Below are 10,420 nucleotides of genomic sequence, written 5' to 3'. Positions count from 1 at the left end.
TTGAAGTTGAAAAGGAGCATGATTGTCATATTCGCCATGATGCATTCATGAGCATGGTTCATGCTTCTTGCATGTTAGTTAAAATTTGTGTTTTGGATGGCTATGGACACCTTGAAATTCGGCCATGCTCATATATGTATATATATGTTTGTACATGATGTTACAAATGGATGTGAAAATATATGCTAGATTGGGAAAATTTGATTAAATGTTCATGAGATGAAATTAGGTGATTAAAAGATGTTAGTTGACATTGTACATATATATATATATATTCGCCATTAAAGTGAGTATGTAGGTAATGTTGAATCAAGTTTTGGTGCATATTCGGTTAGGTGTATAATCGACCAAATGGGTGATTAGTAAGAATGGTTGCCGAATATACAAGCATACATATGCATGTGTAGTTGAATTATGAATGTTTAGCAAGATGGTTAAACTAGTGATTTATTGATTAAGCTCAAGGAGTTAAAGAAGGAGAATCAAGCAAGGGAAAGACGAAGGTCATCGAGTAGCCGACTTGGAACTATTTTACCCAACACGAGGTAAGTCATTAAGCACATATGTTTGATATTGCTTAAATGATTGGAAAATCTATGCAATTGTGTTTAAAGGAATGCTATATATATGTATAAATGAAATTGTATGTGTATGGAATGAGGATAATTGTTGAATGTAAAAGAAATAGTGGAATGTGTAGAAAGTTTGCTTTCGGCACTATGTGTCTTGGCAATACGTGTGTATGGTGACGAGATTGGCACTAAGTGTGCGTGCTGGAAATATATGGCACTAAGTGTGCGTGCTGGAAATATATGGCACTAAGTGTGCGTGCTGGAAATATTTGGCACTAAGTGTGCAAGCTGGAAAAATCTGACCTTGGGTGTGCGAGTTCGGAGGGTATGGCATTGTGTGTGCGAGCTTAAATTACGTGGCACTAAGTGTGCGAAATCGAGTGGTAAGCACTGTGTGTGCGTACTCTATATATATGGAGGTGTGTCTCCATTGAATTGAGTATGGACAGCGGATCGGTAAGTACCTCGAGCTCATGACGAATAGAGAATACGTTCATGCGTGGGGTTGAATTTGGTAAGCCTTAAATCTATGTGATGATTGAAATTGTATGGTTGTGCTGGAAAATGAGTTAATGTGTAAAAATGCTTGATTATCTTGTTGTGTAGAATATGAAATGTGGATGTATGAATTGGTGCAGATTGGACCGAAAGGTCCGAGGTATTATGGTATAGATTCGATATGGACGAGTACCTAGCCTCATTTGTTGTACATGTAGTAGTAACTTTATCGGTGGATTGATGAATGCTTATGACTTACTGAGTTGTAAACTCACTCGGTGTTTTCTTGTCACCCATTTTAGGTCTCTTGGACTCGTATTGTTGCGTGCTCGGAACCGTCGTTGAAGTCATCACACCGGCTGAAATCTTGTGGTATTGTTTTTGTTGTTGAAGAACATTTGGCATGTATAGGCTATTATATTTTGTCGAATTGTGGGTTGTAAACTTTAAGCCATGTGAAAATGGCCTATGTGGTCGTCGAGTGGGATGCTAGAACCTATAGCCACGAGTCTTGGAAACTCAAATTTTGATAAGGTGGCCATAATTTGTGTCATGTATGATGGATGATTAAGGCCAAGGAAAAATTCATGAAATTGGCATAGTCTACTGCAGTAACTGTTGCGGACAGCAGCAGTGAGATGAGATTGAAAAATCACTAAAAATAGTAAAAGTAGAATTAAATAGTGATTAAATTATGGAACTGAACCTTGATGAATCTATTTTTATATGGATGAAACGAAACGACCATATGAGCAGTATACTGAGAAATATTAAAGTTCTCATGAGACAGGGCCAGAATGGTTTCTGGGTCCCCTGTTGCGACTTTGAAAATTTACCATAAATTATCCAGAAAGAATTAGGAGTCATGCCTTATATGTACAGATTCCATTTTGAGTCTAGTTTCATTAGAAACAAACGGCACCAGTATTAAAGCCCTGTACAGAGAGATATTCAAGTTGTAACGCGCGAGGGTCAGAGCAGTCGATCCCTGTAACATGGGTGACTTTAACTAATAAACTGTACCAATTGGCCCAACCAAAAATTCTAAAAATAAATCCATGGATGGGTATATGAGTCTAAATTCAGGGAAAATTTACAAAACCAGTTTCCGAGTTTTGAAACTCGAGATATGATTTTTAAGGCGACGGTGACGCAGTTTTCCAGCCTGTCCAGAAATGCCAAATTGGTCGGTACTTTAAGAGGATTTGTCTCGTTAACCCCTCGTGTCCGACACCGGTGATGGTCTCGGGTTTGGGGCGTTACAATTTTATTGGTATCAGAGCTATGGTTTAGTCGATTCTAGGACTACCATAGCGCGTGTGAGTCTAGCTATACATGCCAAATTGTTAGTGCTTAAAAATGTGATGACTTCTGACGGTTGAAATTTCTATTTTGATTAGTAAATGGAACCCGGGGTAGAGAGACCCTTGGCGGATGACGTTGAAAGTGTAGCGGTTGCTCCCGCGCAAGGGACACCGCCTGTTGAGCCTCAGTCATCCGCGAATAATCAAAATGAAGGGGCGAAACAAGCCTTCTTCACTATGATGAATGAGTGGGTCGCGCAATATGCCCGAACCAACCCGGCTGTCCAACCATTCCCGAATTTAAATACTCCACCCCAAGAGCCCGCAATGCCTCCAGTTATTGATCCTGTGAGGTGAGTAAACCACCGTGGACTTGATTAGGAAGCGGGCCGAGGAGTTCAAGGCCATAGTTCTTGATGATGCCGAAAAGGCCGAGTTCGCTCGATAACACCATTAGAGTGTTAGATGAACTGTCATGCACACCGATGAATGTCTTAAGTGTGCTATATCCTTGTTATGAGACTCACTTACTATTGGTGGAGGACTTTAATTTCCATAGTCCCAAATGAACGAGTTACTTGGGATTTCTTTCAATCCAATTTCGAAAGAAATACATTAGTCAACAGTTCATCGATCGAAGCGTAAGGAATTCTTGGAACTCAAGCAAGGCGGATGATCAGATCTCGAATCTGAACATGAGTTCGTAAGACTTAGTCGGTATGCTCGGAGTGTGTGGCTGATGAGGTTGCGATGTGCAAAAGATTTGAAGAAGGATTGAATGAAGAGTTAAAGTTACTAGTGGGAATTTTGGAGATAAAGGAGTTCGTGACACTAGTCGAACGAGCACGCAAGGCGGAAGAACTTGGGAAGGAGAAGAAGAAGGCTGAATTTGAAGCAAGAGATTACCGTAAAAGATCGACGAGTAAAGCTCCGTTCTCGGTGTAAAGAGGTTCGGGAGGACACCAGAAGTCGAGGACATTGCGGGAATTTCCATTAGAGCCCGACCATTGACGGACTCGAGCTATTTTAGTAGCTAGTGTGGGCAATAGTCGTCAAGAGAGACCTGAATGCCCCCAATGTGGAAGACGACACCTAGGTGAATGTTGGGGTAAGTCATTAATAGGGCTGTTATGGATGCGGTTCAAGGACCACTTCATTAGAGATTGCACGGAGCTAGATGAGAGGAATAAGGCGCAAGGTGCAAGACCTAGTGGAACGACGGTGGAGGTAGGCCCCGAGAATCTCTGGAGGTAGGGGTGGTAATCGAGAGGAGCCTCTAATCTACCGTCCGATCCGAGACCCGTGCTCTGCTAGAGCATATGCCATCCAGCGCACGAGAGGGGCATCCTCCCCGACGTTATCACTGGTACTTTTACTCTCTTCGATACTATTGTGATTGCATTGATTGACCCGGCTCTACTCACTCATATGTATGTGAAACCTTAGCATCCAAGAAGACTCTACTGTTGAGTCTCTTGAGTTCGTAATTCGAGTGTCAAACCCTTTGGGTCAATACGTGCTTGTTGATAAAGTGTGCAAGAGATGCCCCTAATAATTCGAGAATCTTATTTTCGGCACGATCGATGCTTCTACCATTTCATGAATTCAATGTTATTCTTGGTATGGATTGGTGACCAGTACATGATGCAGTGGTGGATCGCAAAGGAAAACCATTGATTTGAGGAGTGCAAATAATGAGGTAGTCCGAGTCGAGTCTCATCGATTTAAAAGGGCGCCAACGATAATATCTTCTATGACCGCTCGGAGGTATGTGAAAAGGGTGTGAAACATACCTTGCGTATGTGTTTGGAAGTAAAGAGACGGAAAGGAAACTCGAATCGGTACGATGGTTTGTGAGTATTCGATGTTTTTCCGAGGAGTTACCGGATTGCCACCGGTTCGAGAAGTGGAATTGACATCGGTTGTACCGGTACTACGCCGATTTCAATAGCCCCGTATCGTATGGCATTAATGTAATTAAAGGAATTGAAGGTTCAATTGCAAGAATTGACGGATAGAGGTTTCGCTCGACCGAGTTTTTCTCCATGGGCGCTTTGTATTGTTTGTGAAGAAGAAGGACGGAACCATGAGGTTGTGCATCGACTATCGTCAACTCAATAAAGTGACGATAAAGAATAAATATCCATTGCCACGAATTGACGATTTGTTTGATCAATTAAAGGGAGCCTCGGTGTTTTCAAAGATGGATTTGAGGTCGGGTACTATCGGTTGAGGGTCCAGAATCGGACATACCCAAAACCGCTTTTAGAACGAGGTACGGTCACTACGAATTCTTGGTGATGCCGTTTGGGCTCACTAATGCCCTGCGGTGTTTATGGATTTAATGAATAGAATTTTCCGGCCATACTTGGATCGGTTCGTAGTTGTATTTATCGATGACATTTTGGTCTATTCGAGAGATGAAACCGAACATTTGAACACCGAGGCTAGTGTTGCAAATCTTACGAGATAAGCGATTATACATAAAGTTCGATAAATGTGAATTTTGGTTGAAAGAGGTTAGCTTTTTGGGGCACGTGGTGTCCGCGATCGGTGTCGGTGGACCCGAACAAAATTCGCCATAGTCGATTGGAAACCACCAAGGAATGTTACGAAGTTAGGAGCTTTTGGGGCTTGCCGATTATTACCGACGATTTGTAAAGGTTTCTCGACGATAGCCACGCCAATGACGGCTTACTCCAAAAGGATGTTAAGTTCGAATGGACGGAGAAATGTCGAAAAGTTTCGATCAACTGAAAGCTTATTTGATGAAGCCCCAATTCTAGTGCAACCCGAATCGGGCAAAGAGTTTGTCATTTATAATGACGCATCCCTACTTGGGTTGGGTTGCGTATTGATGCAAGAAGGGCGAGTTGTGGCCTATCGTCGAGGCAATTAAAGCCACATGAGAAAAATTATCCGACCCATGATCTCGATTTGGTCGCCATCGTATTCGCCTTTAAAGATATGGCGACATTACTTATTTGGTGAGAAGTGCCATGTGTATTCGGATCACAAAAGTCTCAAATATTTGATGACCCAAAGAGACTTAAATCTGCGACAAAGGCGATGGCTCGAGTTGTTAAAAGATTATGAGCTCGTCATTGATTATCACCGGGAAGGGCTAATGTGGTTGCGGATGCCTTAAGCCGAAATCACTTTGTTTGCTTTATGACGATGAATGTACACTCATCTATCCTACCCGACAATGTGTTAGTAGCTGAATTGAAAGCCAAACCATTATTGATACGTCAAATTCGTGAAGCTCAGAAAGTCGACGATGAGTTGGTTGCAAAACGGGATGAGTGTGTTCCGAACAAGGACTTGGAATTTCAAATCGATGATGACGATTGTTTCAGGTTCAGAAGTCGTCTGTGTGTTCCAAAGAATTCGGAACTTATTCCAATAATTTTGAACGAAGCCCATTGTAGCCGAATGGCAATCCACCCGAGGAGTACGAAGATGTACAACGATTTGAAACGTCAGTTTTGGTGGCATGGTATGAAACGAGACATCTCTGATTTTGTTTCGAGATGTTTAATATGTCAACAAGTGAAAGCGGAACATCAAGTGCCTTCAGGATTACTTCAGCCGATCACGATACCCGAGTGGAAATGAGATCGAGTCACAATGGACTTTGTATCCGGACTGCCATTGTCAGTGAGTAAGAAGGATGCGATTTTGGTCGTTGTCGATAGACTGACTAAGTCGGCTCACTTTATCCCCGTACATAAGGATTTTTCAATGGACAAACTAGCCGAATTGTACGTTTCTCAGATTGTGAGATTACACGGGGTGCCTATTTCCATCGTGTCGGATAGAGATCCGAGATTTACCTCGCGATTTTGGAAGAAGTTGCAAGAAGCTTTGGGTACCAAGTTGCATTTCAGCACCGCCTTTCACCCCCAAACCGATGGTCAATCCGAACGGATAATTCAAATACTCGAGGATATGTTGAGATGTTGTATCCTTGAGTTTAGTGGTTCATGGAACAGTATCGCCTTTGATTGAATTCGCCACAACAATAGCTTTCAATCAAGTATTAAGATGGTGCCTTACGAGGCTTTATACGATCGTAAATGCCGTACCCCATTATTCGGGTGAACTTAGTGAAGGTAAATTCTTGAGGTTGATTTGGTTAAGGATGCCGAGCAAAGAGTTCGAGTAATTCGTGAAAGTTTGAAAGTCGCCGGATCGCCAAAAGTCGTATGCGATTTGAAAAGAAAAGATATTGAATATCGGGTTGGAGACAAGGTCTTTCTCAAAGTTTCACCTTGGAAGAAGGTGCTTAGATTCTACCGTAAGGGCAAGTTGAGCCCGAGTTCGTTGGGCCATATGAGATATCCGGCGAGTCGATCCGGTGGCATATCGTTTGATTTTGCCCCCGAACTCGAAAAGGTTCACGATGTCTTTCACGTTTCGATGCTTCGACGCTATAGATCCGATCCATCGCACGTGATTAGTCCATCGAAATTGAAATTCAAGCTAATATGAGTTATGAGGAAGAACCGATTCGTATCCTATCACGAGAAGTGAAAGAGTTGTGAAACAAGCGGTTCCGCTAGTAAAAGTGTTATGCCTCAATCACGGGATAGAAGAAGCTACTTGGGAGACCGAGAACTCTATGAAAGAGCAATATCCAAACCTATTTACGGTAAGATTTTCGGGACGAAAATTTTTAAGTGGGGAGAGTTGTGATGCCCAAAATTGACCCTAGTCGGAAGGTGGTCTCGGGACCACAAAACCGAGGCATAAAAATAATTAAAAATTTATTTTGATGCCTATAATATGTGTGCTCATGTATGACATTTTATGATGATTGATTTAGTGTTATAAGGGTGAATTCCACAAGAAAGGACTTAGTAATGAACTTTGAAAGTATGATAGGAAATGTGTGATGACTAATTAAAGCATGCATGCAAAATAATGGACTTGCATGTCAAATTCCCCTTTATAGGTGGTGGCGGCCATGACAAGGAGGATGGGCTAAACATGTCATGAAACATGTTTTGTTGGTGCATTAGGGTGAAATAATAAACAAAGGTGTATGGGTGATAAAAAAAATGAAAAAAAATGTGTGAGTGTGGTAATCACCCCCATTGCCGTGAGTTGTAGAGAAGGAAAGAAAAAATTTTGTTCATCCTTTCTTTGAGCCAAAACTAAGGAAGAAGGAGGATTTTTGCTTCATGCTTGGTTTGGAAGAGATCTAGAAGGAGATTTGGCTAAGTTTGCATCAAGATTAAGGTATGTATGAGGTTGTGTTAGGAGTTTCATGCATGTTTTGGTTGCTAACTTGATGTGCATGTTAGCCATGGCTCAAATCTTTGTTAAGCCATGGAAATGGTATTTGGCCAAAGTTGTTATGGTGATAAAGCCATTGCATGCTAAGTGTGAAGCTCGATGATGATGCATGCAATGATGGATTGTCTACTCTTGAGTAAGATTTTGAGCTTTCTTTTGTTTTATCATGATTGAAGTTGAAAAGGAGCATGATTGTCATATTCGCCATGATGCATTCATGAGCATGGTTCATACTTCTTGCATGTTAGTTAAAATTTGTGTTTTGGATGGCTATGGACACCTTGAAATTCGGCCATGCTCATATATGTATATATATGTTTGTACATGATGTTACAAATGGATGTGAAAATATATGCTAGATTGGGAAAATTTGATTAAATGTTCATGAGATGAAATTAGGTGATTAAAAGATGTTAGTTGACATTGTACATATATATATATATATATTCGCCATTAAAGTGAGTATGTAGGTAATGTTGAATCAAGTTTTTGGTGCATATTCGGTTAGGTGTATAATCGACCAAATGGGCGATTAGTAAGAATGGTTGCCGAATATACAAGCATACATATGCATGTGTAGTTGAATTATGAATGTTTAGCAAGATGGTTAAACTAGTGATTTATTGATTAAGCTCAAGGAGTTAAAGAAGGAGAATCAAGCAAGGGAAAGACGAAGGTCATCGAGTAGCCGACTTGGAACTATTTTACCCAACACGAGGTAAGTCATTAAGCACATATGTTTGATATTGCTTAAATGATTGGAAAATCTATGCAATTGTGTTTAAAGGAATGCTATATATATGTATAAATGAAATTGTATGTGTATGGAATGAGGATAATTGTTGAATGTAAAAGAAATAGTGGAATGTGTAGAAAGTTTGCTTTCGGCACTATGTGTCTTGGGCAATACGTGTGTATGGTGACGAGATTGGCACTAAGTGTGCGTGCTGGAAATATATGGCACTAAGTGTGCGTGCTGGAAATATATGGCACTAAGTGTGCGTGCTGGAAATATTTGGCACTAAGTGTGCAAGCTGGAAAATACTGACCTTGGGTGTGCGAGTTCGGAGGGTATGGCACTGTGTGTGCGAGCTTAAATTACGTGGCACTAAGTGTGCGAAATCGAGTGGTAAGCACTGTGTGTGCGTACTCTATATATATGGAGGGTGTGTCTCCATTGAATTGAGTATGGACAGCGGATCGGGTAAGTACCTCGAGCTCATGACGAATAGAGAATACGTTCATGCGTGGGGTTGAATTTGGTAAGCCTTAAATCTATGTGATGATTGAAATTGTATGGTTGTGCTGGAAAATGAGTTAATGTGTAAAAATGCTTGATTATCTTGTTGTGTAGAATATGAAATGTGGATGTATGAATTGGTGCGAGATTGGACCGAAAGGTCCGAGGTATTATGGTATAGATTCGATATGGACGAGTACCTAGCCTCATTTGTTGTACATGTAGTAGTAACTTTATCGGTGGATTGATGAATGCTTATGACTTACTGAGTTGTAAACTCACTCGGTGTTTTCTTGTCACCCATTTTAGGTCTCTTGGACTCGTATTGTTGCGTGCTCGGAACCGTCGTTGAAGTCATCACACCGCTGAAATCTTGTGGTATTGTTTTTATTGTTGAAGAACATTTGGCATGTATAGGCTATTATATTTTGTCGAATTGTGGGTTGTAAACTTTAAGCCATGTGAAAATGGCCTATGTGGTCGTCGAGTGGGATGCTAGAACCTATAGCCACGAGTCTTAGAAACTCAAATTTTGATAAGGTGGCCATAATTTGTGTCATGTATGATGGATGATTAAGGCCAAGGAAAAATTCATGAAATTGGCATAGTCTCTGCAGTAACTGTTGCGGACAGCAGCAGTGAGATGAGATTGAAAATCACTAAAATAGTAGAAGTAGAATTAAATAGTGATTAAATTATGGAACTGAACCTTGATGAATCTATTTTATATGGACGAAACGAAACGACCATATGAGCAGTATACTGAGAAATATTAAAGTTCTCGTGAGACAGGGCCAGAATGGTTTTTGGGTCCCCTGTCACGACTTTGAAAATTTACCATAAATTATCCAGAAAGAATTAGGAGTCATGCCTTATATGTACAGATTCCATTTTGAGTGTAGTTTCATTAGAAACAAACGGCACCAGTATTAAAGCCCTGTACAGAGAGATATTCAAGTTGTAACGCGCGAGGGTCAGAGCAGTCGATCCCTGTAACATGGGTGACTTTAACTAATAAACTGTACCAATTGGCCCAACCAAAAATTCTAAAAATAAATCCATGGATGGGTATATGAGTCTAAATTCAGGGAAAATTTACAAAACCAGTTTCCGAGTTTTGAAACTCGAGATATGATTTTTAAGGCGACGGTGACGCAGTTTTCCAGCCTGTCCAGAAATGCCAAATTGGTCGGTACTTTAAGAGGATTTGTCTCGTTAACCCCTCGTGTCCGACACCGGTGATGGTCTCGGGTTTGGGGCGTTACATTTGAGGTCGGGGTACTATCAGTTGAGGGTCCGAGAATCGGACATACCCAAAACCGCTTTTAGAACGAGGTACGGTCACTACGAATTCTTGGTGATGCCGTTTGGGCTCACTAATGCCCCTGCGGTGTTTATGGATTTAATGAATAGAATTTTCAGGCCATACTTGGATCGGTTCGTAGTTGTATTTATCTATGACATTTTGGTCTATTCGAGAGATGAAACTGAGCATGCTGAACACC

This window comes from Gossypium arboreum, chromosome 10 (assembly GCF_025698485.1).
Source record: "Gossypium arboreum isolate Shixiya-1 chromosome 10, ASM2569848v2, whole genome shotgun sequence".
Classification (NCBI taxonomy): Eukaryota; Viridiplantae; Streptophyta; class Magnoliopsida; order Malvales; family Malvaceae; genus Gossypium; species Gossypium arboreum.
Note: the sequence above shows the minus strand (reverse complement) of the source record.